The sequence below is a fragment of the Saimiri boliviensis genome, chromosome 4 (genome assembly GCF_048565385.1).
Source record: "Saimiri boliviensis isolate mSaiBol1 chromosome 4, mSaiBol1.pri, whole genome shotgun sequence".
Classification (NCBI taxonomy): domain Eukaryota; kingdom Metazoa; phylum Chordata; class Mammalia; order Primates; family Cebidae; genus Saimiri; species Saimiri boliviensis.
Window position 1 is genome coordinate 105,434,366 of NC_133452.1, and position 26,306 is coordinate 105,460,671.

General features: G+C 45.8%; 2 pseudogenes; one reads left to right on the forward strand and one right to left on the reverse strand.

Annotated features, from left to right (window-relative positions):
- Positions 1-8,011: 8,011 nt before the first annotated feature.
- LOC120363537 (5S ribosomal RNA) lies at positions 8,012-8,130 on the reverse strand (annotated as a pseudogene).
- A 10,020-nt stretch (positions 8,131-18,150) lies between these two features.
- On the forward strand, positions 18,151-19,850 carry LOC101030066 (pyruvate dehydrogenase protein X component, mitochondrial pseudogene; annotated as a pseudogene).
- Positions 19,851-26,306: the final 6,456 nt, after the last annotated feature.

The following is a 26,306-nucleotide window of genomic DNA, read 5'->3' on the forward strand; positions in this document are numbered from 1 at the left end:
CCTCCGACCTCATCCTAGGGGTTCTTTAAGAGGACTTTCTTTAAGACCAAGATGTTGAAACTATAGTGAAACAAAACAAACCCAAACACACCATGAGCTGCAGTTTCAGAATCCTAAACTCTGGCTCAGGTCTCCCGTTAACTTGCTATGTCTCCTTGGGCAAATAGTTTTACATTTCTGTACCTTACTTCCCCTATCTATGTAATGAGAAAACCTAAGATTAGTGGTTCTCAACTGGGAGCTGATCCCCATCTAAGTGGTAGTGGGGGGGGCTCACTACAATGGTCACTACAACTTGTGGGTCTACTGGTATTTAGTGGGTGAGGTCATGGATCCTAAATGACCTACAACACATAGAACAGTACCCTATGATGAACAAATTATCCCACCCAAAATGTCAGAAGCAAATTCACTGAGGAATATTGAATTACATGATGTTCTGAGGTCAAGTCCATGATTCTAATTTGCAACTATCCACTTTCCGCCTCTTTCCCCCACTTGCTTTCTCCATTTAGTAAATATCTATCAAGTGTCCTTCGTGTGCCAGGCACTGTTCTACGTGCTAGAGCGGTCAGTGGGAGCAAAACGAAGTTCCGGCTGCCGTGGAGCTTATGTTTTAGTGAGGAAGACAGACGACAACCCTTGTCTCAATTGCTGTGGTTTGCCTTAGGTCTTTGACCTCCACTACAGAGACTTTGGTTCTGTCATTCTGTCTAGGAGTGACTGATAGAGAGGTTGAAGGAGCAATAAAGTGCATTTTTAAAATCTCTTTAGAATCCTTTTCTAAAATGTCGGCTCCTATTTCACAAATACCACTTAATGAAAGGGAAGAGTTTTCAGACATTGCAATAATAGTAAGCTGTATAGGATTACATCAGTTATATTGATAGCTAGAAGGAGCAGTTCCTTTGGTGAAGTGGTTATATAGTTTTAAGGACTGACAAACACCTGCGGAAGCAGTCTGTCTTCCCCCTTTAGTGTTCCATATGACATTAGACTGAGCAGAACATAGAGACTCTGTTTTAGAGGGACAAGAGTCTGATTCCTACCAATTAATACAGCTCCTATTCCTTAGATTACTAGTATCCTTAGAGGAACTCATTATGTCTTCATAATCTGAGGCCAAAGTCTAAGAGGGACAGAGACATCCTTCCGAAGCAGCAAGCTGTCCTTGGTTATGCAGATCTCCAGAAGGCATAAACAGACATCAAAGCGACACCTTGAGGTGAGCCAGATCTAATCCCATTAATAACAAGATGGGGAGTTACAAAGATGGGGGGTAACAAAAGGGAAAAAAGAAAAAAGAAAAGACAGATAGACTAACTAAGCTTTTCTTAGCTTTAACTTGGTAGGGTCTGATCCCAAAACAATTGCCCATGATTTTAACAGTGATGGCGCTTTCTTGACTTGGGTGTGATGTCTCCATCCCTTTTCTGCTGCACAAATGGCAGTCTTGTTGGTTAGTAGCATGAGGTAGGGTGGTCTGCAGGCTGCTGCTGGTGTGCTGGAAATTCTAGGGGTGGTGCCTGTGCTAAGAGACCTTCTATAATGTTTGTGAAAGAGCAGGTTCGTGCTTTAAGAAAAACCTGTTGTGCTTTTAATGTCCAGTTCACAGAAAACTGGATACCTCTTTAACTTTAGCTAATATGTTTACACACAGAATTCCCTTTACGATTAATATTTCAGAACTTGTTTAAACTTTCAAAACAGAAATTATATATTTCTTGCATAAGTTCCTTTTTATAACATTTTTCACAACTGTCAGACAATCTTAACTTCATGACTTTCCTTACTAAAGGTGTGTTCTTGTATATATAACGTTTTAAATATTTCTCTCTCTTCTTCCTAATCTCTCTCCTATGTCTCTCCTCTCTATGCCTCCTTGTCTCTCTCTGTCTCTCTCTCTTTCTCTCTCTCTCTCTCTCACTGGCTCTCCACATCTACCATTTGTTCCCCTGAAAAGAGAATACTTAGAATGGACATTAACTCAGTCTAAATATATAACTGGGGGCTTAAAAACTGATCAATCTGTTCTGCTACCCCATCAGGGTCATCAAATATTGGCTTAAGTTCTCTCTTTAGCTCCGAACCTTAGAAGCAATTAAGGGAGCATTGACAAAACCAACCATGCCTCCTCCTTGAGGCTTCACAAAACCCGGCCTCCTCCTTGAGGCATCTCCTTTAGAGAAGAAAAGAAAAAAGCTTTGATGCTGAAGCTGTTTCTTTGGAAGAAGAGGGGAAAGGAAAACGTTGAATATCTCTTTTGCATTGCTTTATCTCTGGGCGGAGACCTCTCTTTAAGGAAGTACACTCAGGCTGGCAATGATTAGACCTCTGAGACCTTAGCTCCCAAGAGCCTGAGTTACATGGGGGAGTATGAAATTCTGGGTTGGGTTCTGGGTGGGGTTTAGGGTGGCAACCGCTGCTGGGAAGCAGGTGGTGGTGCCAGCGGGAGGACGAGCTGGAGCTGGAAACCAGGGAAGATGGTCTAAAGCAGGCATCCCCAAACTACGGCCCGCGGCCCCCTGAGGCCATTTATCCAGCCCCCGCCGCACTTGAGGAAGGGGCACCTCTTTCATTGGTGGTCAGTGACAGGAGCACAGTATGTGGCGGCCCTCCAATGGTCTGAGGGACAGTGAACTGGCCCCCTGTGTAAAAAGTCTGGGGAAGCCTGGAAAGGATCCCATTTACATGTGGATTTGCTCATGGGTAAAAGCTCCACCCTTTTTAGGTGAGACTGCTCCTGACTTTATTTTACTGTTTTCTTCCTTCTCCTAATGGGCAGAGAACTGGCCCCGCCACCAACGGAGAGCATAGTCTATTTCTTCTTGTGAGACAGGGCTTTTGCTGTTGACATACATTATTAGGAGTTGACAGACCTAATCCTCATCCAACCCAAATTTTGGCCAGGCAACTGCGGGCTTGAGGATCGGTTCTTTAGTTCAAATAAAACAGCAATACTTTATCATTTGTTATGAAAGACCCGATCCCTCAAGCTGGGAATCTCTTGCCTATTCCGCTGTTAAAACTTAAAGCTTACAAAAGACTCAACTCCTCAAGTTAGGAATTTCTTGCCTTCGCTGCCCTGGGAGGTTGACCTGTTTCCTCCCTCCCTCTTCTGAGGATCCCTTACGTTCTTCTCCTTCCTGCCGTCCTCCTTGGCTGCTCCCCAGCAGGACTTGTCACCATCCACACAAACAGCACCGCATTCACACACACTCCACCCTCCAGAAAAGTGACCACCAAGGAAGTACTTTGTCGCCTCTTTGCAACGTTTCCTGCCTTGGCTCGTGCACGAGGTTGCCTGGTCAAGGCCCCCGGCTGCCGCGGTTTGGGATCCCTTTCCACTGCTGAGAATCTAGGTTTATTCCTCACACCAAGTAAGTCCTGGCTCTCTCCCCGGGGCCAATGCAATAGAGTGGTGGGGTGCCTCCCTACAAGAGAGGACCAAGGACTGCCCCAGAGGGAAAACGGAATCCCAGACAAGTCCCCAAATTCGTTGGAAATGGGTTTATAATATCCAGGAAAAACCCACACCAAGACAATGGATCACTCAGCAAGGCTAGTTTGCTTCCTGCAGGAAGGGTGAAACTCGCAGGCGGTCTGGCCACGAGAGCACACCTGAGCAACGGAGACAGGGACATTTGTAACTTTCATAACCTGACGTAATCGCCCTACTGCTGTGTCCAGTTTCCATTGGCCAGAACAGGACCTCACATTCTATGCTTGACCCGATTAGCTAAAACCTTCGCAATTTCCTGGATGAGGGGAAAGAAGAGGAGGAAGAAGACAACGAAGGAGAGGAAGTTAGTCAGAAGGTCAGGAGGGTTTCCAAACAAGGAATGGCATGCACCAGGGTTTGGAGCTTGTCCAGTTCTGTTGAGACATGCTGGAGCCAGTCAAGGTGGCTGATTTAAAAGGCAGCTGATTTAGAGAATATATATATACATGAGTACATGTTTATGCTAATAGTGGATATAAATGGCCATAGAGCAAGAGATGTAACTCCTTATAATGTAGTCTAAGATATAAACTTTGAAGAACTTTCCCGTCTCTCACATACAATTATGGAAGGCAAAGGAGAAGCAAGCACCTTCTTCAAAAGGCAGCAGGAAAGAGAGGGTGAGAGCCCAGACAAAGCTGCCATTTATAAAACCCTCAGATCTTGTGAGAATTCACTCACCATCACAATAACAGCCCTGCCCCCCATTAATCCGATCACTTCCCTCCCTCAACACATGGGGATGATAATTCTCGGTGAGATTTAGGTGGGGATGGGGAGCCGAACCAGATGGGTAGAAAGATGTGTGGAAATGACTGTGAACCATACCTATAACCTCCTGAACCCCAGTTACCTACATTTCCAACTCAAAGAACATTGCGTGCCAACCTGAAGGCCACCATGCAATAGAAAAGTCTGGAGGGAAAACTGCCATGAAGAGAGGCAGCAGTCGCGACTGGTTTTACCATAGTTTGCAAATTTTACAGAAACAGTGCATGGAAACATCCCCAGGGCTTTGGAAGGGCCAGTGCAGCTGAGGGCCCTAAAGCCTAAACCTCATCTGCTTCATGGTAAGTCTCCCTCAGTTTTCACCCAATTTGCCCTTCTCCCCCTCAGGAAGGAGAATTTCCCACAGAGAGAATGCAGAAGCACAGATTTTTAAATATGTATATATCTAGTTGCTAGGGCAGCCGAACAAAGTACCACAGACTGGGTGACTTAAGCAACAGAAGTGTGTGGTCTCACCATCTGGAGGCCAGAAGTCTGAGATCCAGGTGTGGGAAGGGTTGGTTCCTCCTTAGGGCTGGGAGGGAAAATCTGTTCCAGGCCTCGCGTGTCCCAGCCTTACACATAACCATCTTTTCCCAGTGACACTTCACGTCATCTTCCTTGTATGGGTGTTCGTCTGTGTCCAAAATGTCCCCTTTTCAAAGGACACCAGTCACACTGGATTAGGACCTACTCTAATGACTTCATTTTAACTTGATTGCCTTCGTAAGAGTCCTATCTCCAAATAATGTTACATTCTCAAGTAATGGGGGTTAAGACCCTAAGGTGTCATTTGGTGGGAAAGGGACCATGAGTCTACCCGTAACAGTATAGAAATGCAAACTGGTATAGTGAATGTGAATCTGTTCAGAAAACTGAGGGAGACAGACAGAAACCCAGAGCGACTCACAAGGAAGGAGAGAGCTGTTATGCTGTTTACACTTTGCATTTAGAAAAATTACCTCATTAGCTGTCTGTCTGCATCCATGCCCAGCTGCAAGCACTAAATCAATCATTTGGGGATCAGGTTGGCTTTCTTGGACACCATAAATGGCACATTTTTGAATATGTTTTGATTTCCGTGGCTGTCTCAAATGTCAAAATGATGGAGGGGACAGAGAAGCTGAAATCTGAGGACAGACAGAGAAGATGCGGCCTCTTCAGGCTGGAAGAATCGAGACTGAGGAGCATGTGAAGGCCCAGAGAGGATGGGACAGAAAGCAAGGACCGGGCCCCAACCCTGGATCAGCCCACGAAGGCTGTCCACCTGGCCTCAGAGAGAGGCAGGTTATGAACAAGCAAATACTATTTACTCAGAAGGCAGTGAATCTAGGGAACTCCTAAGAAGTGACATAGGGGGAAAATATCAGTTCAAGAGGAGGTTCCATACATTATTGGATAATAAAGATGCAGGTGCCCGACATTCTGCCTGAGTGGTCTCCTCTCGTTTGTTTCTGGAAGTCTCCAGAGGTAACTCGCAGGTGCTCAGGAGCAGGTAGATCCTGAAGCAGCTCCGCCCTTGCAGGGAGACTCACAGGGTCCTTCGTGGAGCCTACTCTAGATGTTGAAGTCCAGCTACTGCTCCCTCAGGACCCAGGAACAAACTCCCTGGGGAGAAAGCGGAGGCTAGCCATCACAGCCCTGCTTGCTGTCCTGCCCCATTTTAGTGCCTTCCTCCCACAACCAGAAGCTCTCAGGCCTACTGGCTCCTGCAAACTGAGCCCTGGAGGAAGCCCCAGGCCTCAAAATCTGCAACCCCGGCTGCACTCTGAAACTAGACTGGGCTCTTGTGGAGACCCAGCCGCAGGAAAAACCATGCTTGCTTCCCAGGCTTCTCTTGAGGATCACTACCCTGACAAAGCTGTCTGTGCTGCAGGAATGAAAGCCCCATTATCATTAAAATCAAAGGGCACCTGAAAAAAGACAAACTGAGCTTGCAACTCCAAACAGTCATCATTACAGCAAAGCACTTAGAATCCACCCTGCCTACCATATGAGTATCTAGGCTGTGTTTTCTTAGGTCAGTTATGTTTTTAACTGTGTAGTGAGACCCATTGGTGAGTCATAAAAGCAGTTTAATGAGTCACAACCAGCATATGAAAAAAAAAAGACAAAAAATGTCAGAATGCAGCACAAATATAGAGCTTGATGAAACTTGCAGGGTTTTTTTTTGTTTTTAATTTTAATTTTATTTTGAGACGGAGTTTCACTCTTGTTGCCCAGGCTGGAGTGCAATGGCACGATCTTGGTTCACCGCAACCTCCGCCTCCCGGGTTCAAGCGATTCTCCTGCCTCAGCCTCTCGGGTAGCTGGGATTACAGGCATACGCCACCACACGTGGCTAATTTTGTATTTTTAGTAGAGACAAGGTTTCTCCATGTTGGTCAGGCTGGTCTTGAACTCCCGACCTCAGGTGATCCACCCACTTCAGGTGATCCACCCACCTCAGCCTCCCAAAGTGCTGGGATTACAGTCATGAACCACCGAGTCTGGCGAAACTTGAGTTTCTTTTACATATATGTGCATATGCACGGAGACAAAATGTAAATATTTTTTGTACTGTGACCTGAGGTTAAAAAAAGCAAAAAAGTTTACAATACCCTGATCCAGACTATAAGCCCCTAGAATAGTTGAACCTAAATGCCAGTGTGCAGCAGAACTACCTAGGTAGTTTGTTAAAATGCAGATTCCCAGACCCCACTCTCCAGAGAGTGTTGAGGCCATATCTTACAGTGGGCGCTGGGACTCAACGTTTAACAAGGTCCCCAGGTGCATGCAATCCATCTGGCCTGTGGAACACAATTCAGGAATCACTGTATGAGAGGAAGAAGCCATGTATTTTGTAGGACTGTAGAAAGCCTGTGTAACATAGAAAGATGCTTGTTCCATCTTAACCCACAGACTGGAGAAATAGAGAGGCAAAGGAGCAGGTGTCTGGGTGGGAAGTGAGGTTGACATCAGTATCCAGAAGGATTGGTCACCCGTAGATCATGCTTGGTTGTAAATTGTGCTTATAGGATTCATAGCCAAGAACAGGGAAGGGATAAATACCTTCTCATCAGATGGGTTTTGTTTAACCCTATATATTGTGACTTACTTTCCAATTTGACTCTGGCATAACATTATGTGACAAAGAAGAAAATCAAAATATTTTACCCCAAAACATGTTTCTTTGCCATTTTGAAATGGCCCTGCAAGGCTGTCCTTGGTGGGGGAAAATTTGCATCTGTAAAGGACCTATATTAACACAGCTAGATCTTTTTCTTCCAGGCCCTTCCGATCCTCCTAAGAGATTAACTAAGAGTCTAGCACCTTTTAATGGCCTGAATAGGAAACATTTGTCACATATGTCTCTAAGGGCAACCACTATAAGACTTCAAAAGAAACTTGGTATCCACAATCCTTTATCTTAACCTGAACATTTTCATTCTATTAATCCCAGGTCTTTAGACAAATTCAACCAATTGTAAACCAGAAAATGATTAAATTTACGTATAACCTGGAACCTCCCCCCGTACTTCTAATTGTCCTGCCTTTCTGAACCAAACCAATGTATTTCTCAAATATATTTAATTAATGTCTCATGCCTCTTGTAAAATGTATAAAACCAAGCTGCACCCCAACTACATGTTCTCAGGACCTCCTAAGGGCTATGTTACAGGCCACAGTCACTCATATTTGGCTCAGAATAAATCTCTTCTAATATTCTACAGAGTTTGACTCATTTCATTTTTTTTTTTAAGCCTACAGCACCTGGTATTCCCAGGCAGTCTCCCATCCAAATACTAACCAGGCCCGACCCTGATTAGCTTCCGAGATCAGAGGAGATCAGGCGTGTTCAGGGTGACATGACTGTAGACAACAGTTTCATTTCTTATATGTCATGATTCTAAGAGCAACAGGATACAGGGAGAGGCTGGAAGACAGATTATCTCAATCACACCTGCACTGATTAGAATAGTACTTTTCAAAGTGCAGATCACGGCTCATTAGTGGGTCATGAAATCAACTAAGCATTCCGAAAAATAGAATGGAATGCAATATAATAGAAAAGATTATGGTGTATCATTTATAAGAAGGATGCTTCTTATTTATTGCTGTAAATTCTTATTTATTGCTGTAAAACAAAACAATCCAAAACTTGGCTTAAAACAACATTTAATTGTTCATGATTCTGCAGTTTGGCAGGGCTCAGTGAGGACAGTTCATCTCTGCTTCATGGGCATCAGGTGGGGTGGCTTATCCAGGGCTGGAAGATTGACTTCCAAGATGCCTCCTTCACAGGGCTGGCAAGTTGTTGCCGGCTATCAGCTGGGAGCTCAGCTGGACCTTGGTCCTTCTCCAAGTGACCTCTCCATATGGCTAGTTTGGGCTTCCCACCATATGACAGCTTGGTTCCCAGGGGAAGCACCACAAGAGTAAACCTTCTAAGAAGACAAACCCCCCCAATAGACTAGAGCTTACCAAGCCTTCACTCAGAGGCTTGGACCTTTGCTAATGTCTCACTGGCTGAAGGATTCCAGATTCAATGTGAGAGGGGACCACAAAATAGCATGAATACTAGGAGATGGAGCTTGTTGCTGGCCACAAGCATAAGCGTTATTTTCTTTTAAGGGGCCAGGTGTGGTGGCTGGTGGCTGTAATCTCAGCTACGTGGGAGACTGAGGCAGGAGGATTGCTTCAGCCGAGGAGTTTGAGTTCAAACACTGTACTCTAGCCTGGGTGACAGAGCAAGATCTTATCTCTAAAAAAGAAATAAAAGAGGGTTGTGGTTTTTTTTTGTTTTTTTTTTTTTTTTCAGTTGTTTGTCTGTATAAGTAATGGGTAGCAATGGAAAACATATTCCTAATAATCACATTTCAGAAAGTCTGGGAAACACAGTAGCAGAGAGCCTTGGGACACAGATAGAAGAAACATTTACTTCCCTTGGTTTCTCTTTCCCTGAGACCTCTCTGTATGTCTGTCTCTCCCTGTTCGTTTTCCCGATAACTTCCCCCTTTTTCTTCTTTCTCTCTCTTTTATTCCTTCCTCCCCTTCTCTCTCCTTTCTCAGCCCTACTGTCTCTGTCACTGAACCCATTTTTCACCTCTCGCCTTTCACATTCAAACATCGCCTGCAAACATATGCACATGTACCCTTAATATAAGCTGGGGTCCCATGAGACCCATTCTCTGCACAGCATCACCTATAAATGAGCACATTATAGTGGCTAAAAGTAATTTTGCATTTATTTCAACTTTCCTGCAACTCCTAAAGAATATTAACAGGGATCCGATGTCAATTCCACAGACAAACTGTGAAATTCCCTTCTCTCCTCTCACAGACCCCACCTGGCAACCACTCTGGGGCCCCTCACTTGCCAAGCCCACAACACTCTCAACACTCAACCCAGCAGCATTCTCCAACCACCTCCCTCCACTTACTCCCTCTTTCTTACTGTGATTCAGCTTAGCCTGTCTGGTTCCAACTGTCCCCCAAGTGTCTTGATTCTGTGTCACTAAATATCTGAAAACTCGACTGAAAAATACTGAACTCAAAGAGGGAAGGAGAGACAGCATCTGAAGGAAGAACAAGATTCTCTTTCATTATAACAACTTGAAGAGTTATAAATTTTACAAAATGTGGTGTCTTAGAAAGAGCCCTGAATGTTGAGTCAGGAGAAATTTATTTTCATTCAGGCTCTGCTGCTAATTAAATGCATAACCTTTGACAAATCATTCAGCTTCTCAGACTCCAGCTTCTTCATCTCCGTGATAAGTAATGATCCCTGTTTCCGACAGTGGTTGTGAACAAGCTGCTGTGTGTGATGTGCCTGGCACACAGCAAACAAGTAAAAGGTTAATTCCCCTTGTGATTCCTCACCTATGATGTATGCCTTGCTCACCTCACAGGGTTTCTCTAAGGATCAAATTAGAAAATGCATGCAGACAGTCTTTATAAACCACAAAGCCCGGTAATGATAATGTACGATATTTTTTGTACTTTATTGAATGCAGAAATCTCATACCAGTCACATTTGTGCACAGTGCCTTTTTCATTACAGGAATCACAAATGGCTAACATATCTGTGCACCAATTATAATTGTAAAAATGTAGGGAAACTACCCTTCTTCACTTCCTACCACCACCACCAACATACACTTTGAGGTCAAGGGAATTCTCCCTTCGAGTTCATGAAAAAAAAAAAAAAAAAAAAAAAAGCCTTTGTTATTTAACCCAAGCGTGAGGGAAGGCAGCAAAGTTTTCTTTAGCTCAGTAGTTCTCCAAGTGTGTTCTCTGGGCCAGCAGCATGAGGATTCCCTGGAAAGTGTTAGATGCAAATTATCGTGCCCTGTCACAGAGTTACCTTCTCAGAAATTCAGAACGGTGGTGCTCAGCTATCTATGATTCTGAGGTACACTCAATTTGAGTGTAATAAGGTCAGAGGAATGCCAGCAGAGGGGTTGTGACCCTCCTATGCAGATTTGGTAAGGTTTTTAGCAGGGAAACCAGCCCTTGTAGTGTACAATATCTACCTTTTTTAGACACTTAGGGAAAAGAAAATGAAAAATTCCAACTGGAGCACAGTGTGAAGAACCACCAGAAAGGATTCTGTCCCCTCTGTGATAGACTGAATGTTTGTGTCCCCTCAGAATGAATATGTTGACATTCTAACCCCAAGGAGATGGTATTATGAGGTGGGGCCTTTGGTAGATAATTAGGGCATGAGGGTGGGGCCCTCATGAATAACATTTGTGCCCTTATAGGAAGAGACAGAGACAGCTTGCTTCCACTCTCTCTTCACTCCACCATATGAGGATACAACAAGAAGACATCTGTCTGCAAACCAGAAAGAAGACCGTCACCAGACACCAGATCTGTCACTCCTTGATCTTAAACTTCCCAGTCCCCAGAACTATAAAAATATATGTCTGTTGCTTAAGCCACTCAGTGTATGATATGTTTGTAATAGCGACTGGAGCTAAGATGCTCTCTTTCCTTGGGCTCAATGCTCTCCCCCAATTCTTTGTCTGAGGAAAAAACAGCTGTTGCCTAAGGACTGTCAAGTGGAGAGAATGGCTTTGATTCACAGACCAGTCCAGGGTGGTGAAAACTTACAAGACAGAAGCATGATCATAAAGATGAGGCAAGTGAGGCATCTGGGGTGTGAAATTTAAAAGGCACTGATTTCAAGTTTGTACAAGTGCACAACCAGCAGAAGAGGGAGTTTCTCCTTAGAGGGGTAGAGAGTCCTGAAACCTGTGAGGTCAAGACTGGGGCAGGGGGGGTTACATGAGGAAAGAATAGGGCATATTTATGGGACACTCTGGAAACATAAGGAATATTCATCACGGACCATCTCAAAAGAATAGGCACCAATGTTTTCTCTTGCGTGGTGTTAAGGGGACCAATCTGCTGGATTAGAGGACACAGTGCCCATTGTCCAGCCCCTCTGCCAATCCTGTATGTTTCCATTTGTCACTGAAGAGCTTGAGCAAAGACAGATGGTCCTTCTCTGAGTGTGCATTTATGGGCATGTGTTTCATTTCAACCAAGGCCGTAACAGGAAATGAAGAACAGCCATGTTTATCCCATCGGTGGTAGGCAATAGTGATATTTTCCGTGTGACAAAGCAATCCACCCTGATATGATCACACAGCTCAAGCAACGCCATGCAAGACTAACATCCTCTACTTCCCACCACCACAGAGGGAAGCTACAACATACCGTGCGGGTCGGAAGAAAGGGAGGCTCACATGCATTAGGTAACAATGATGATGGTGATAATGATAACAAAACCACTTCAAATACTACCACTTAACCAAGTATTTAGCATGTGCTCAGCTGCTAGGCACCATGTTTTCATAAAACTTGTCATCCTACACAGTAGCACGTGCCCTTTGATCAGAGGAATGTGAGCTGGGTCACTGCACTGCTTGACAGGAGCGTCATTCACTACTGCGTAGTCTGTAGCACTGTGCAATGCCCAATCTGAGGGCCTTGGATGGCTTCCCTGAGGCTGCGACTCAGAGAAGTTAAGTGACTTTCCCAGGCCACATAGTCAGTTGGTGACAGAGCACCCCCTGTGTCTGCTACAGACCTATACAGAAAAAAGGCTGTTTGGTCCCATGGATGGATGGGCATGGGAGGGGAGGGGAAGACACCAGCTACGTAAGGATGGGAGAGTGAGGAGCAAAAGGCAAGCCAGTGAAATTACAGCGGCCAGGTATGAGAGGCAAGTAGCAAGCAGTCAGTAGCCCTCAGAGTGAAAGTGGAAGAGAGGATTAAAGGGTCCTCCCTAGCCACTTCCACCTTCAGGAGGTAAAAAATGGAGAGAGGGAAAGCAGGTTGATATCCTGGACCTTATGGGGCTGCGCTTCATCCATTCATTTCATAAACATGCACCGACGTGTGCAAACATACACATACACTTAGCTGTACCATGAGCAAGGCACTGTGCCAAGTATCAAAGATTTTAAAAGATTTAGCCCAGCTTCTGCCTTTGAGGAGTGCAAGGTCCAGAGAAGGGAGCACGTGATTGCAATGTAATGTGAATGGTGCTGGAATAGGCTGAAAGAACCTCATGAGTGCACAGAGAACAGAGAGAACTGGTCCCACCCTGTGTGGATTGGAGGAAAGCATGGCAGGAATAAGAGGTAGCCAGGAGCCAGCTCATGAAAGGCTTTATATGCTGAGCCAATGCTATTGAGATTGGACTTTGTCTTAAGAGCAATGGGGAGCAACTGAGCCATTTTGAACAGGACAGTGGCATTATAGAATTTAGCCTTTGAAAGTGTCCCTCTGGCTTTCGTGTGGAGGAAGGATGAGAGGTGAGTGACCAGTGAGGGCTTTGCAGTTATCCAGCTCAGCAGGATGAAGTACTGCCAACCCAGCCAGAGGAAATGGGGAGGCCGCCAGCCTCACCCTGACCCTGGACACACCCACCATGATGCGAAGACACAGACTGTTTCACAACAACCACTTGGCTGCCAGCCCAGCCCTGGAAGAGCCATGTATCTTGACTGGCAGGGAAGCCTCCACTCACGCCCCTGGGTGGGTACACATGGGAGGGTAAAGCCCCAAGCTTGGGATGGGCTCAGGCTAGCACTGCTGCCCTGGTGTCAGAGCTGTGGAAAGAGGGGCAAGCCCCACTCCCAGAGGGAAGGAGCCACATGCCGTGAGGGCAGGTGGTTGGTCCAGACCCTCAGCTTTCAGGGGAGTGGTCAGGATGCCTAAAATGTCTGTGACTGAGGTTCTAGGTGCAGCCTGGAGAGTTGGGGCTGTGCATTCTTGTTACCATTGTTACACTGGCTCATATTGCTGAGTCCTTATTCATTAGGCTGTTGGGTACTTTTAGACATACACACACACATCTGGAGGACAAAGAAAACTGCCATAGGCACTCAAAATTTGAGCAAGTTAGGTAAAGAAGCCAGTAAGCACAGATCTCAGATGCCCCCAATGTGGATTCAGGGGTCCCTGACTCTGTCCATTCCTACAGATGAACAGAGTAAATATACCTCTCACCCCGTCCAGCTTATCTATCTTATTAAATCATTTCTCAGCTGAGAAAGCCAGAAACTCATTCCTGACGTGGCTGACAAATGCTGGGGAAATCTTTGGTTTCTTAGAGTGAGCCTCTTCTTGCAATCAGAGAGCAACCGCAGGAACAGGACCTTAAAATCACCTCAAGTGGCTTTTCCCTGATCCTGAGGTCCAGAGAAGGAGAACAGCTTACTCAAGATCACAGTTTAATTATACATGCCTTTATCCATTCACTCTCAGCAGACACAGGTCAAACACCTACCACTTGCCAAACCTTCTAGATAGTTACAACCAAGCAAAGTCTATGGAATGCCAAGTGGCAATGGGTACTGGAGAGAAAAATAAATTGGACAAGGGGGATAGACAGTGCTTTGGAGGCAGAGGCAGCTTTAAGTAGGGTCATACTAGAGTGAAGATCTCAAGGAGATGAAGCATCTTCTGGGGGGAAAATATTCTAGGCAAAGGGGACAGTACGTGCAGAGTCCCTAAGACAAGGCTGCGGGGGTGCCGGAAGAAAAGCAAAAAGGATAGTGTAGCTGGAGGGGTGGTAGCCAGGGGGTGAGTTGTCGGAGATTAGGTCAGAGATGTGCAGAGAGCTATGAGGGAGAGGTTCTTTTGCAGAGACTTGGCCTTGACTCTAGTGGGATGGGAGCCCATGGGGGCTCTGACAGAGAAGGGACCTGTTCTGACTTAGGATTTAGTTGGCTACTGTGTTGTAGATAGACAGACGGTCAGCAAGGGTGAAGTCAAGAGTCCATGTAGGAGATCCAGGCAAGAAATGATGGTTGCTTGAACCAAGGAGGCAGTAGTGGAGGTGGGAAGATGCAATCACACAGAGCCTGGCTGGATTATGGAGGAAAAGGCAACAATATTGACTAAAGGACGAGATGCAAGATGTGAGAAGAACAGAGTCAAAATGACGCCATGGTTGTTGGTCCCATGCTGCTAGAAGGAAGAAGTTGCCCATTAGCCATGTTGGAGGAAACCACAGGAGAGTGAGTCTCTGTTTGAGCATCTTATTTGAGATGGCATTCAACATCTAGGGAGGGTGGACAGGAGGCGGTGGACACAAGTCAGGACCTCAGGGACCAGGTCACAGGCAGAGCTAGACCTTGAACTTGAGGATTCACAAATCACACTGCTTCTCACTGAGGAGTGACAGATGTGCCAAAGAAATCACCAGCTCTGGAATGTTCATCACTTGGACTGGCAATGAAGAAGTTCCATGCAGTCTATGGGCCAACACTGCACCGAGAGACCACAGCAACAGGGGAGCTCACACAGTAGAGCACTGGCATCCAACCCAAAGTCTTGCTGTTTTCAGATACAAGTGAAGGTAAGTTCCCCCGCACCCGCCACCATGTTCACCCTTCCTTGAAGACCTCCTGGATGCTCACTTTCACAGATAACGAAACTTTAGATATGAGCTAAGAGGAGTGAAAAACTTAAAAATTTTAAAAACAAAACCAAAACCAAAAAAAAAAAAAAACAAATAAGGAAACTAAAGTGCAGAGAACCAAAATGTTTTGCCAAGGTCACAAGACCAGAAAGTGGTAGAGCCCAGAGCCAAAGCCCCTCCCTTCTTTGCACCACCATGCTACTGCTACGCTGCCTTCTTGAGCTACTTAACGCCAGGCTCCTACAGGCTCCTCTCTCTTCACAAACGAGAGGGTTCCAAGTATGAGCACAGCTCTCTCTATTTCTTCAAAGAGCTGAGATCAGGCAAATTTGTCATGAGCCTGATTAAAGGGGAAAAAAAAAGAACAAAATCAAGCAGAATCAGGAGTTGGAAAGGAGACATAACCATAGATGCACTTGAGATTGAAAGATCCCAAGGGAATTCTACACCAACTCTGTGGGAGCAAAATGAAAAATCCAGAAAAATAGATAATTACCTAGCAAAATACAAATTACCTAAATTGACCAAGGAGAAGCAGAAAACAAGAAGGCCAATTTCAGCAGGAGATACTAGAAAGGTGATTAAAGATCTACCATTATAAAAGGCACCAGGAACAGATGGTTTCACAGCTGAGTTCTATGCAACTTTTAAAGAACAAATAATTCCAATGTTAATTAAACTCTTCCAAATCATAGAAAAAGATGAAGCACTGCAATTCACTTTATGAAACCCACATTGCCTTAGTACTGAAAACTGATACAGATTGTTTAATAAAATGCAACTATAAACCAATTGTTCCTATGAATGTAAATGTAAAAAGTTGAAATAAAACACCAGCAAATGAAATCTGGCAAAATGTTATTATGATCAAGTTGGATATATCCTAGCAACACAGATTTATAACAGGAAACCAATTGATGCCATTTATCATATCACAAATTCAAGGGGAAAAACATGTGGTCATATCAATAATAATGAGTGTTCGATGAAATAAAAACTCTAAATAGAAATGGAAGTAATTTGTTTATTCTTTCAACAAATATATATTGAGTGCCTATGATGCATCCAGCTGGGTTTTAAACCCCAAGGACCAAAACAACCACAACCAAAACGGACAAAAATCCCCTGCCTTCATGAGGCTTATACTCTAATGAGAAAGACAGGCAATAAGCAACCTGTATAAGGAAAGTATATGCTATGTTAGAAAAAGGAGAAAAAATTATAGCAGGACTTAGGAAGTTAGAAATTCAGACAGGTGATCAGGGAAAGTGTTGCTAAGAAGTGATACTTGAAAAAAGGGAAGGGACAGTCATACATATGGGGTCATTCCAGATTAGGAGCAGCAGTGTACCCTAGAGAACAGCTCAAGGAGACCAGGGCTCCATGGGGTAATGGAGGACACAATATTAATTATCCAGTAGAGGCAACCAGAGTATGGGTGCTCAGCAAAGCCTCCCTGAACACACGTGAGATAACGAGGACAACACAAAGAGGTGACTTCTGCTACCTCTCGACATAGCTACTCTGGGATTCAGAGGCCCCCTGCCCTCACCTCAGGCTTTCTGCTTTTCCTCGGCAGGCACCCATGTTGGGCCAGCTGAACATTCTCAAATCAGAATCCCTAGACCCACCCCTCTCTCCCCTGAGTCTAGACCCCAAAGGAACCTACAGACCCACTGAAAGGAGGAAGCCCTCCCCTCCTCCATCCCAAGGTGGGCTCCTCCACCTGAGAATAATGGCATTCACGTGGTATCCCCTCTTCCACATGAGAGCCCCACGCTTGAACCCACAAAGCTGGGCTGATTCCCAAGGCCAGACAAAGCCACCACATTCACTGCTAGATACATGTTCCACAGCCTGGGTGACTCAGCCTGGAATCACACTTTGTCATGGACTCCAAAGGTCTGATGAAATATACCCAAATTTCCATGGCTATAGAGCGTGTATAGACATACATTCTCTTTCTATTGAAAGAATGCGTAGTCAGACTTGGGCTGACGTCAACATTTTCTCCAAAAACAATGGTTAGGTACTTGGTATACAGTTCTCCACCTAAGGATTCAGGCTGGTGGTTTTCCTAAAATAAGGGAAGATAGTTCCCAAGATGAACCCCTTTCAACTTCCAAAGTCCTCAAACTCTCAGCTGTCCCCAAGTGACAGCTGTCTGGCTAAAAAAAATATCCAGCTCTAGTCAGCTCCCACACCTATGAAACACATCTTGCAAAATGCCTTGCATGGAATGTGAAGCTAGGCCCCACCACTCTGTTGGAGATACCTTTCGATGAGGTTAGATCAGGCGTCCCCAAACTACGGCCCACGGGCCGCATGCGGCCCCCTGAGGCCATTTGTCTGGCCCCCCGCCGCACTTCAAGAAGGGCACCTCTTTCATTGGTGGTCAGTGAGAGGAGCACAGTATGTGGCGGCCCTCCAATGGTCTGAGGGACAGTGAACTGGCCCCTTGTGTAAAAAGTTTGGGGACGCCTGGGTTAGATGATCCCCTTTTGTGAATTCTCCCTATAGAAATGAGGATTAAGAAAGTGCTAAAGGGCAGCTCCAGCCGCCGCGTCCCGACTGGGTCTCCCCTCGTCGGAATACCGGGCACCGGCGGCCCCGCCCCTACCTGCGCGTCGCTTCTCCGAGAACAACCGTCTCCCTCCGGAGCGTCACAGCCAGACATGGCCCAGAGGAGGGAGCCGCGCGGCCTCCAGTCTCCGCACAGCTTTACGCGCGGCGCTTAGCCTGGGATCAGGCAGCTAGGCCGCAAATGCAATCAGGCGACGCTGAGGGCAGCCCGGGGGCGGGGCGAACAGGGCTGGAGCCGGGGCTGAGATATCCAGCGGCGCCGCAGACCGCTCGGGAGGCGTGGCCAATGTGGTTGGAGGCGGGGCTAGGAGGGCTACAAGTTAGACCCTAGGCACCGCTAGCGTCTCGGGGCGTGGCCAACGATGCGGGAGGCGAGGCCATGATGCTGGACATCAGGCTGTGCTGCAGACAGCCCATGAGAAAGCCTTGAAGATGGCGGCCTCCTGGAAGCTAGGCTGTGACCCGCGGCTGCTGCGTTACCTCGTGGGCTTCCCTGGCCGCCGAAGCGTTTCAGGGCTGGTGAACGGGGCTGTTGGGTGGTCTGTAAGCCGAGGATCTAGTTGGAGATGGTTTCATAGCGCACAGTGGCTTCGGGGTGATCCCATTAAGATACTAATGCCATCACTGTCTCCCACAATGGAAGAAGGAAACATTGTGAAATGGCTGAAAAAGGAAGGTGAAGCAGTGAATGCTGGAGACGCATTATGTGAAATTGAGACTGACAAAGCTGTGGTTACCTTAGATGCACGTGACGATGGAATCTTGGCCAAAATTGTGGTTGAAGAAGGAACAAAAAATATACGGCTAGGTTCACTAATTGGTTTGATAGTAGAAGAAGGAGAAGATTGGAAACACGTTGAAATTCCCAAAGATGTAGGTCCTCCACCACCAGCTTCAAAACCTTCAGAGCCTCGCCCCTCACCAGAACCACAGATTGCCATCCCTGTGAAGAAGGAACACACACCCAGGACACAACAGTTCCGTTTAAGTCCAGCTGCCCACAATATTCTGGAAAAACACTCACTGGATGCTAGCCAGGGCACAGCCACTGGTCCTCGGGGGATATTCACTAAAGAGGATGCTCTCAGACTTGTCCAGTTGAAGCAGATGGGCAAGATTACTGAGTTCAGACTGACCCCAGCCCCTGCAGCCACCTCTACAGCACCTTCACCGCTACAGGCCACAGCTGGGCCATCTTATCCCCGGCCTATGATTCCACCAGTATCAACTCCTGGACAACCCAATGCAGTGGGCACATTCACTGAAATCCCCGCCAGCAATGTTCGAAGAGTTATTGCCAAGAGATTAACTGAATCTAAAAGTACTGTACCTCATGCATATGCTACTGCTGACTGTGACCTTGGAGCTGTTTTAAAAGTTAGGCAAGATCTGGTCAAAGATGACATTAAAGTATCAGTAAATGATTTTATCATCAAGGCAGCAGCTCTTACCCTTAAACAAATGCCAGATGTTAATGTAAGCTGGGATGGAGAGGGTCCAAAGCAACTGCCATGTATTGACATTTCAGTGGCTGTGGCAACAGATAAAGGCTTAATTACACCAATCATTAAAGATGCTGCTGCTAAGGGTATCCAGGAAATTGCTGACTCTGTAAAGGCTCTATCAAAGAAAGCAAGAGATGGAAAATTGTTGCCCGAAGAATACCAAGGAGGGTCTTTTAGTATTTCCAACTTGCGGATGTTTGGCATCGATGAATTTACTGCAGTGATTAACCCTCCTCAGGCCTGCATTTTGGCTGTTGGGAGGTTCCGACCTGTGCTGAAGCTCACTGAGGATGAAGAGGGAAACGCCAAACTGCAGCAGCGCCAGCTCATCACAGTCACAATGTCAAGTGACAGTCGAGTGGTTGATGACGAACTGGCAACCAGATTTCTTAAAAGCTTTAAAGCAAACCTAGAGAATCCTATCCGACTTGCCTAATCCTCAGAGATAAATTGGTGTTCGGCTTAGTTGATTCAGTAGTTTTTACTGAGAAACATACGTTATAGAAAAACAACTAGCTATTTAAGTATGAAGTGGATGAAATGTTTATTTAAGTTGAAAGCATTTGACCCAGGGTGTCTTCATTTTCAATTGGGTTTAGTGTTATAACATAAGTGATGATAAACTGTAAATAATAAAGGAAAGAGAATATTTGGTTACTCAAATCCATTTTTAACCTCTGGTGCTGTATAAAGGGAATATTAAACTAGATGTAAATCAAAAAAAAAAAAAAAGAAAGAAAAAGAAAGTGCTAAAGGGCCAGGTGTGGTGGCTCAAGCCTGTAATCCCAGCACTTTGGGAGGCCGAGGCGGGTGGATCACGAGGTCAAGAGATGGAAACCATCCTGGCCAACATGGTGAAACCCCGACTCTACTAAAAAATACAAAAAACAATTAGCTGGGCGTGGTGGCAAGCACCTGTAGTCCCAGCTACCTGGGAGGCTGAGGCAGGAGAACTGCTTGAACCCAGGAAGTGGAGGTTGCAGTGATCCAAGATCACGCCACTGCACTCCAGCCTGGCGCCTGGTGACAGAACAAGACTCTGTCTCAAAAGAAAGAAAGAAAGAAAGAGAGAGAGAGAGAGAAAGAAAGAAAGGAAAGGAAGGAAAGAAAGAGAAAGAAAGAAAGAAAAGAAAGTGCTAAAAACTAAGATCAGAGTCAACAGGAACAAATCAGTAAGGCTCCTCTCTGATCACCATCTCCTAGGGTAAGACCAACAGCATGGATTACATGCTTTCGACCAGATGGGCTGAAAGCCTGGCCTTAGGGAATGGTGCCTGCTCCGAAAATGGAGAGGCCATGGCTGCCAAAACCCCTTCGTTGACTTTGACCATGTGGTTGGCATATTCTAGAGATCTCTCATCTTAGGGTCATCAGTGCTGTCAACAGTGAGAAGCAGATGATGCAGAGGGTCCTCCTGCTACATAGACTGAAGATTAGCCTTATATCAAAGTGTCAACACCGAGTTGGCATCAGAAGACCCCTGGATCCTGGATCCACCACTTACTAGATTGAGAACTCCAGGCAAGTTCTTTAAGCTTGCAGAACCTCAGTTTTTTTGTATACAAAGGGGGAGTGTTAATGCTCCATCAAGGTTATTAAAAGAACAGAATGAAATAATGTTCATGGCAGGATCCACTTAATCAGAGCCACCTTAATACATGTAAAGCATCTGATTCTCTAGAGGATGTTAGAGATTGGCTTTTTATAGTTCTCCACCAAACCACCTCACCATCTGACACTTCTCCACCTCATCCATCCATGTTTGAATCCCAGTAAATATGGTGATAAAGTCCGGTGCTTTGGGAGGCCAAGGAGGGCAATTACAATGTCAAGAGATTGAGACCATCCTGGCCAACATGGTGAAACCCCATCTCTATTAAAAGTATGAAAATTTGGTGGCTCACACCTGTAATCCCAGCACTTCAGGAGGCCGAGGGGGGCGAATCACCTGAGGTTGGGAGTTTGAGACCAGGCTGACCAACATGGTGAAACCCTATCTCTACTAAAAATACAAAATTAGCCAGGCATTGTGGCGCATGCCTGCAATCCCAGCTGCTCAGGAGGCTGAGGCAAGAGAATCACTTGAACCCGGGAGGCAGAGGTTGCAGTGAGCCAAAATTGCACCACTGCACACCAGGCTGGTTACAGGCAAAAGACAAATTGCAGCCTGGTCAGTGGGCAGGAGGCTCAGTGTGCATGCAGTCAGATGCAGCTGCAGCCAGCCCCTGTGCCAGACACCCGCCTGCCCTCCCCACTGCCCCAGACCTGTCCAAAGCTGGTGTTTGCTTAAGACTTGTATGCGGTCACTGATGATGAGGAGGAGGTGGGTGCTCAAAGGCTTTGGGTTGTTTCCAGTCATAATAGTGATGATGGCTAATGCTGACATATGCTGCTCTGCTGGTCCAAGTGCTTAGCATACATCAAGCTCTTTAATCCTTAACCAGCTGGTGGTGGAGGTACAGGAAACTGAGCCTAGAGAGGTTAGCGGCCTCCTCCAAGGTCACACAGTAAGTTGCAGAGGCAGGAATCGAATTCAGACACTCCGGCTCCAGAGTTCACTGCCCCTCAGGGAGGCAGTGAAATACTATTTAATATTTGAGGGCCTGGGGCAGAGGAAAATCATGGCCAGGCAAAGGATTCAGGTAGGCAGGGCTCACCACTAACCTGAGTTGACAGGAACAGGTTGCCTGTCTCAATTTTTCCAACAGCAAAATGAGCAGCGGCTGCTATTGCAAGGTCCTGTGAGGTCCCAGACCATCTCCAGAGCTGGCCTCTCTCTGTTCTTCTGGGACCCTTAGGCACTGCTCCTCTGCCGACACACATTCACTGCCTCCGCCCAATAATTCCAACCCAGATCCCCCGGAGTAGCATCTCATATCACCTCTGTGTCCCTGAGGCAAACTCGCAGTCTGTTGAGATTTTGTAGGAATGTTTATGGCTAGTGGAAACAAAGGGAACAGATCATATAAAATAAAAAGAGATAGTATGAGCTCTTAAAAAGTTTCCAAAGTCTGGCATAAAAGCCCCCACGGGTGTTTCATTCACACAAATGACCAGCTTTCTCCTCCTCTGGATGAAGGGTTTGGAAAGACCAAAGGTGGGGTCCGGTTCAGTTCAGCCAGTCTCTTGCTATGGGACCTTTCTTGCAAAAGCACCCTTCTTTCTCTGAGCCTCGGTTTCCTCATCTGTAAAATGGGTATAATTATCGTACCGATCTCATAAAATTATTGTGAGAGTTAAAACACAAAAAAAAACCACTTAGAACAAGGCCCAATGCATAGTGAATGCTCAACAAATGTCAACTGTTGCCATTCTCCGGTTTTTAGTTTCCTCAGTGGGAAAATGAGGAGGTGAGTTTCATGCCAGGTATGGGCTTCCGGCTGCAACATTCGTGACTTAACGACATTCCTGCGGTACTTCTTTGTCTCCTCCTACTTGCCTGAGTCTTTCTTCTTTGTATCTGTGAGCCCTGGCCAATTAGTTTATCACGAGTGTGGGGTAGAGAGACCTACACGAACAGGAAGCGTTACCACTCATATTCACAGTGGTGACTCGTTCCAACCTTCCATCAGACGGATCCGCCTCCACGGGTTGACACAGCTGGGGAATCTGAGCTATTGAATCTAGAACTCTGTTGACCACAGCCTGTAATGACTGACCTCAGAATCCTTCCCAAAGCTTCAGTGGGAAGCAGTCCATGCTAGCCCACCTGTGTAGACTGGGCCTCATCAGCCTGAATTTGCAGGAATAAGTAATTCCAGTTTCCCTGGATTCATGCAGAGGACACCCACGCTGGGAAGGAATCTCTCTGGCTTTTCAAGCTCCATAAACACTTGAAAAGTCATTTTATTTTTCAATCTGTTGGCAGGATGCCACCAAACAAGGAAGCCTCATTAAACAGACCTTGAAGGCTTTTTTGTTTGTTTGTTTGTTTTTGTGGGGGTGGGATGGGGTTTGGCATTGGCTTTTTTTTCCCCCACTGATGCTTTTTGGATAAACACATAAATCAGCATCATCTATATTCATTAGATATCGTGCCTTGTTCAGTACAAAATTACCCCTGTTTTGCATGATTTTCCCCCTTTGTGATTAATATAAATGACTTAAGTTAATTATGTTTCTCTTCATGGAAAAATGTATTTGTCAAAGTGCCGAAACATCAATGAAAAATAAACACTGTCATTTGAAGAAGGGCTCATTTGCAAATGAGCAGTTGGGGTGTGGGGACGGGAATGGACTCCCCCATCAGGAGGTGTCATTCTGATTGAGTAGGTACACTCCATATTTACTAACAACGACAAAAGCATTTTTCTTAGTTAAGTACTCACAAGTCCTGATGAGGTAGATTGATGTCATCATTATTAACAATAATGACATCTCAGGCGTAGAGAAAACGATTTTCCTTACCAGAGAAAACTAACACTGAGTATTTTACGAAACAGACCTCCAAAAGTAGGCCCAGCATGCAGACTTTGCAGGAATAGACAGAGAGGCAAATACAGATGATTGGAGTGGGAGGGAAGAGAAGTGAAGAAAAGCAAACCAGGCCAGTGCGGTGGCTCACGCCTGTAATCCCAGCACTTTGGGAGGCCAAGGTAGACTGATCACCTAAGGTCAGGAGTTCGAGATCAGCCTGGTCAACATGGTGAAACCCCATCTCTACTAAAAATACAAAAATTCGCTAGACACAGTGGTGCATGCCTGTAATCCCAGCTACTTGGGAGGCCGAGGCTGTAGAATCGCTTGAACCCAGGAGGCGGAGGTTACAATGAGCCAAGATAGCGTCACTGCACCCCAGACCAGGTGACAGAGCAAGACTCTGTCTCAAAACAAAACAAAAACAAAGCAAAAAAAAAAAAAGAAAGAAAGAAAGAAAGAAGAAAGGAAACTATGAAACTGGTATGGCATCCCAGAGCAGCATGGAAGCTTAGAGATGAGACCAAACACCTCCCTGGGCCAGTGACAAGACTTTGAACCAGAGTGGGGACTTGCCTCTCTGGCGCACAGCATGTCATCTCAGGACTCTTGACTCCCACATCCCCATCCTTTCCCCACATTCTGCTGCCTCCCTTGCCACCGGGGATCAGAGGCTCTCTTCATACCTGAGTAGGTGGTCAATGGCACCAGCAAGGGGTGCAGGGGCTCAGATTGCTGGACAGTGATGGCGATGAGGGAGACCTAAGCATCTAAGACCACCTCCCCTTTGACTTTTATATTTCATTTCATTTCAACAGGAGAAGTAAAGGCTGGCAGACAGGTGCCACCTTAATTGCCCTCCTACAGATCACAGCCATGGTATAGAGGAATCTTTCCGGAAGGCATTGTTTTTACTTAAACAGGATGAAACCCCCACCCCACGCCTACTCCCAGGACCAAGAACCTTTCACATCTAATTTCTAAAGCTGTAAACCCAAGACCCTTTCACATGTTATTTCTAAAGCTATAAACCCAAGACCCTCTCATGTGTAATATCTAGAGTTGTAAGCTTTCATAAAGGCAGAGATTTCCTTTGTTTGACAAGCTTGGCTGTTAGGCAGCTATGCCGCCTTGCTCCGGGATGAATAAATCACCCCTTCCTTCCTAGTTCGGTGTCTGAGAGGTCTGTTTCTTGCGGCAGCTCCTACTTCATTGACCCCAGGGAAATCTATGGGTTACTGACTTTTTCCTGGTATCTGGAATAGCCTTTCCCCACACCGACTATCTTGGTTTGGGTTTCCTGAAGGCAGACCCTGAGACAAGATCATAGGTGCTGGTGGTTTATGTAAGAAGTGAGCCTAAGACACCAAGTGAGGTGGAGAGGTGAGATGGGGAAGGAAAGGAAGCCAATATGGGGCGCATATTGGGGGTTACCGCTTTGGACTCCTGAACTCTCTCTCCCCAGGAGCGACTGCAGAAAACGTGCCTCTGAGTTGTCCTGGTGCTGAACAGGGAAGTAAAAAGTATTTATTTACTGACCTCTGGGGCCTTTCATTTCTGGCCCCTCTGAGTCACTCTGTACCTAAGCTGAGCAAGCTCCTATAGTACAGAAAAGAAAACAAAGATCCAAAACCCTGAGCAGGTTAGTGGGAAGCACTAGTGGGCATAGTCACTGTCTATGGCAGATGCAGGTGAACCTGGAGGTGGTACAGGGGGGTGTAGGTGGGGGAGGCATGTCACCTACTACATCACCCTTATCTAAGTGTTCCCAGACTTCCATGAAAGCCCCCCTCCAAGTAAACATGATCACCTTGTCCACCATTTATCTGGCCACCGTATTTTATTTATCTTCTTAAATATTATTTCTGTCTCCCCAAATAGACTGTAAGGTGTTCAAGGGCAAAATTAGAGCCACTATCATTCTGTCATTCAACAAATATTTATTGAGTACTTACGCTGTGCTGGACTATCTTTAAGGTGTTAGGAATGTAGCACCAAAGATAAAGAAAATCCTTGTTTTCAGGAAACTTGTTGAAAAGTAGAACTAGACAATAAATAGGTAAATAAATACTATAATTTCAAGTAATGATAAGTGGCTCACAGAAACAAAAATCAGAGTAAAGGGGATAGTATAATAGAAATGCAGTACTCCTGGGTGCATTTGAGTAAAAGCCTGAATGAAATGCAGGAGTGAGCCATGTAAGAATCTGGCAGAACACATTCGATCAAAGAGCATGTCAATGCAAAGGCCCTAGGGAATAACAGGAAGGCTGGTGTGACACTCAGCAGAGGGAAAAAGAAGGTGGTAGGAGCTGAAGAAGGGAAGGACCAGATTGTCTAGGACCTTATCTTTAAACAGTGCCTGGCACAAAAGAAGGGTACTCCAAGCTGACCGGCTGTATAGACGGGTGGATATAATAGATGGATGGATGGGAATAATGACAAAGTAGTGGATGAAGAAAGAAGAAAATGAAGCAGCTTCTATATGTAGAGTGTGTTATCAATAGTGCGTTCAAAGCCAGACTTTGCAGAAATAGCAAATATTGAACCCAAGTTTACCCAATGAGTAGCAATTAGACAAAGAAGCAGTTGAGGGAGAAATGTTCCT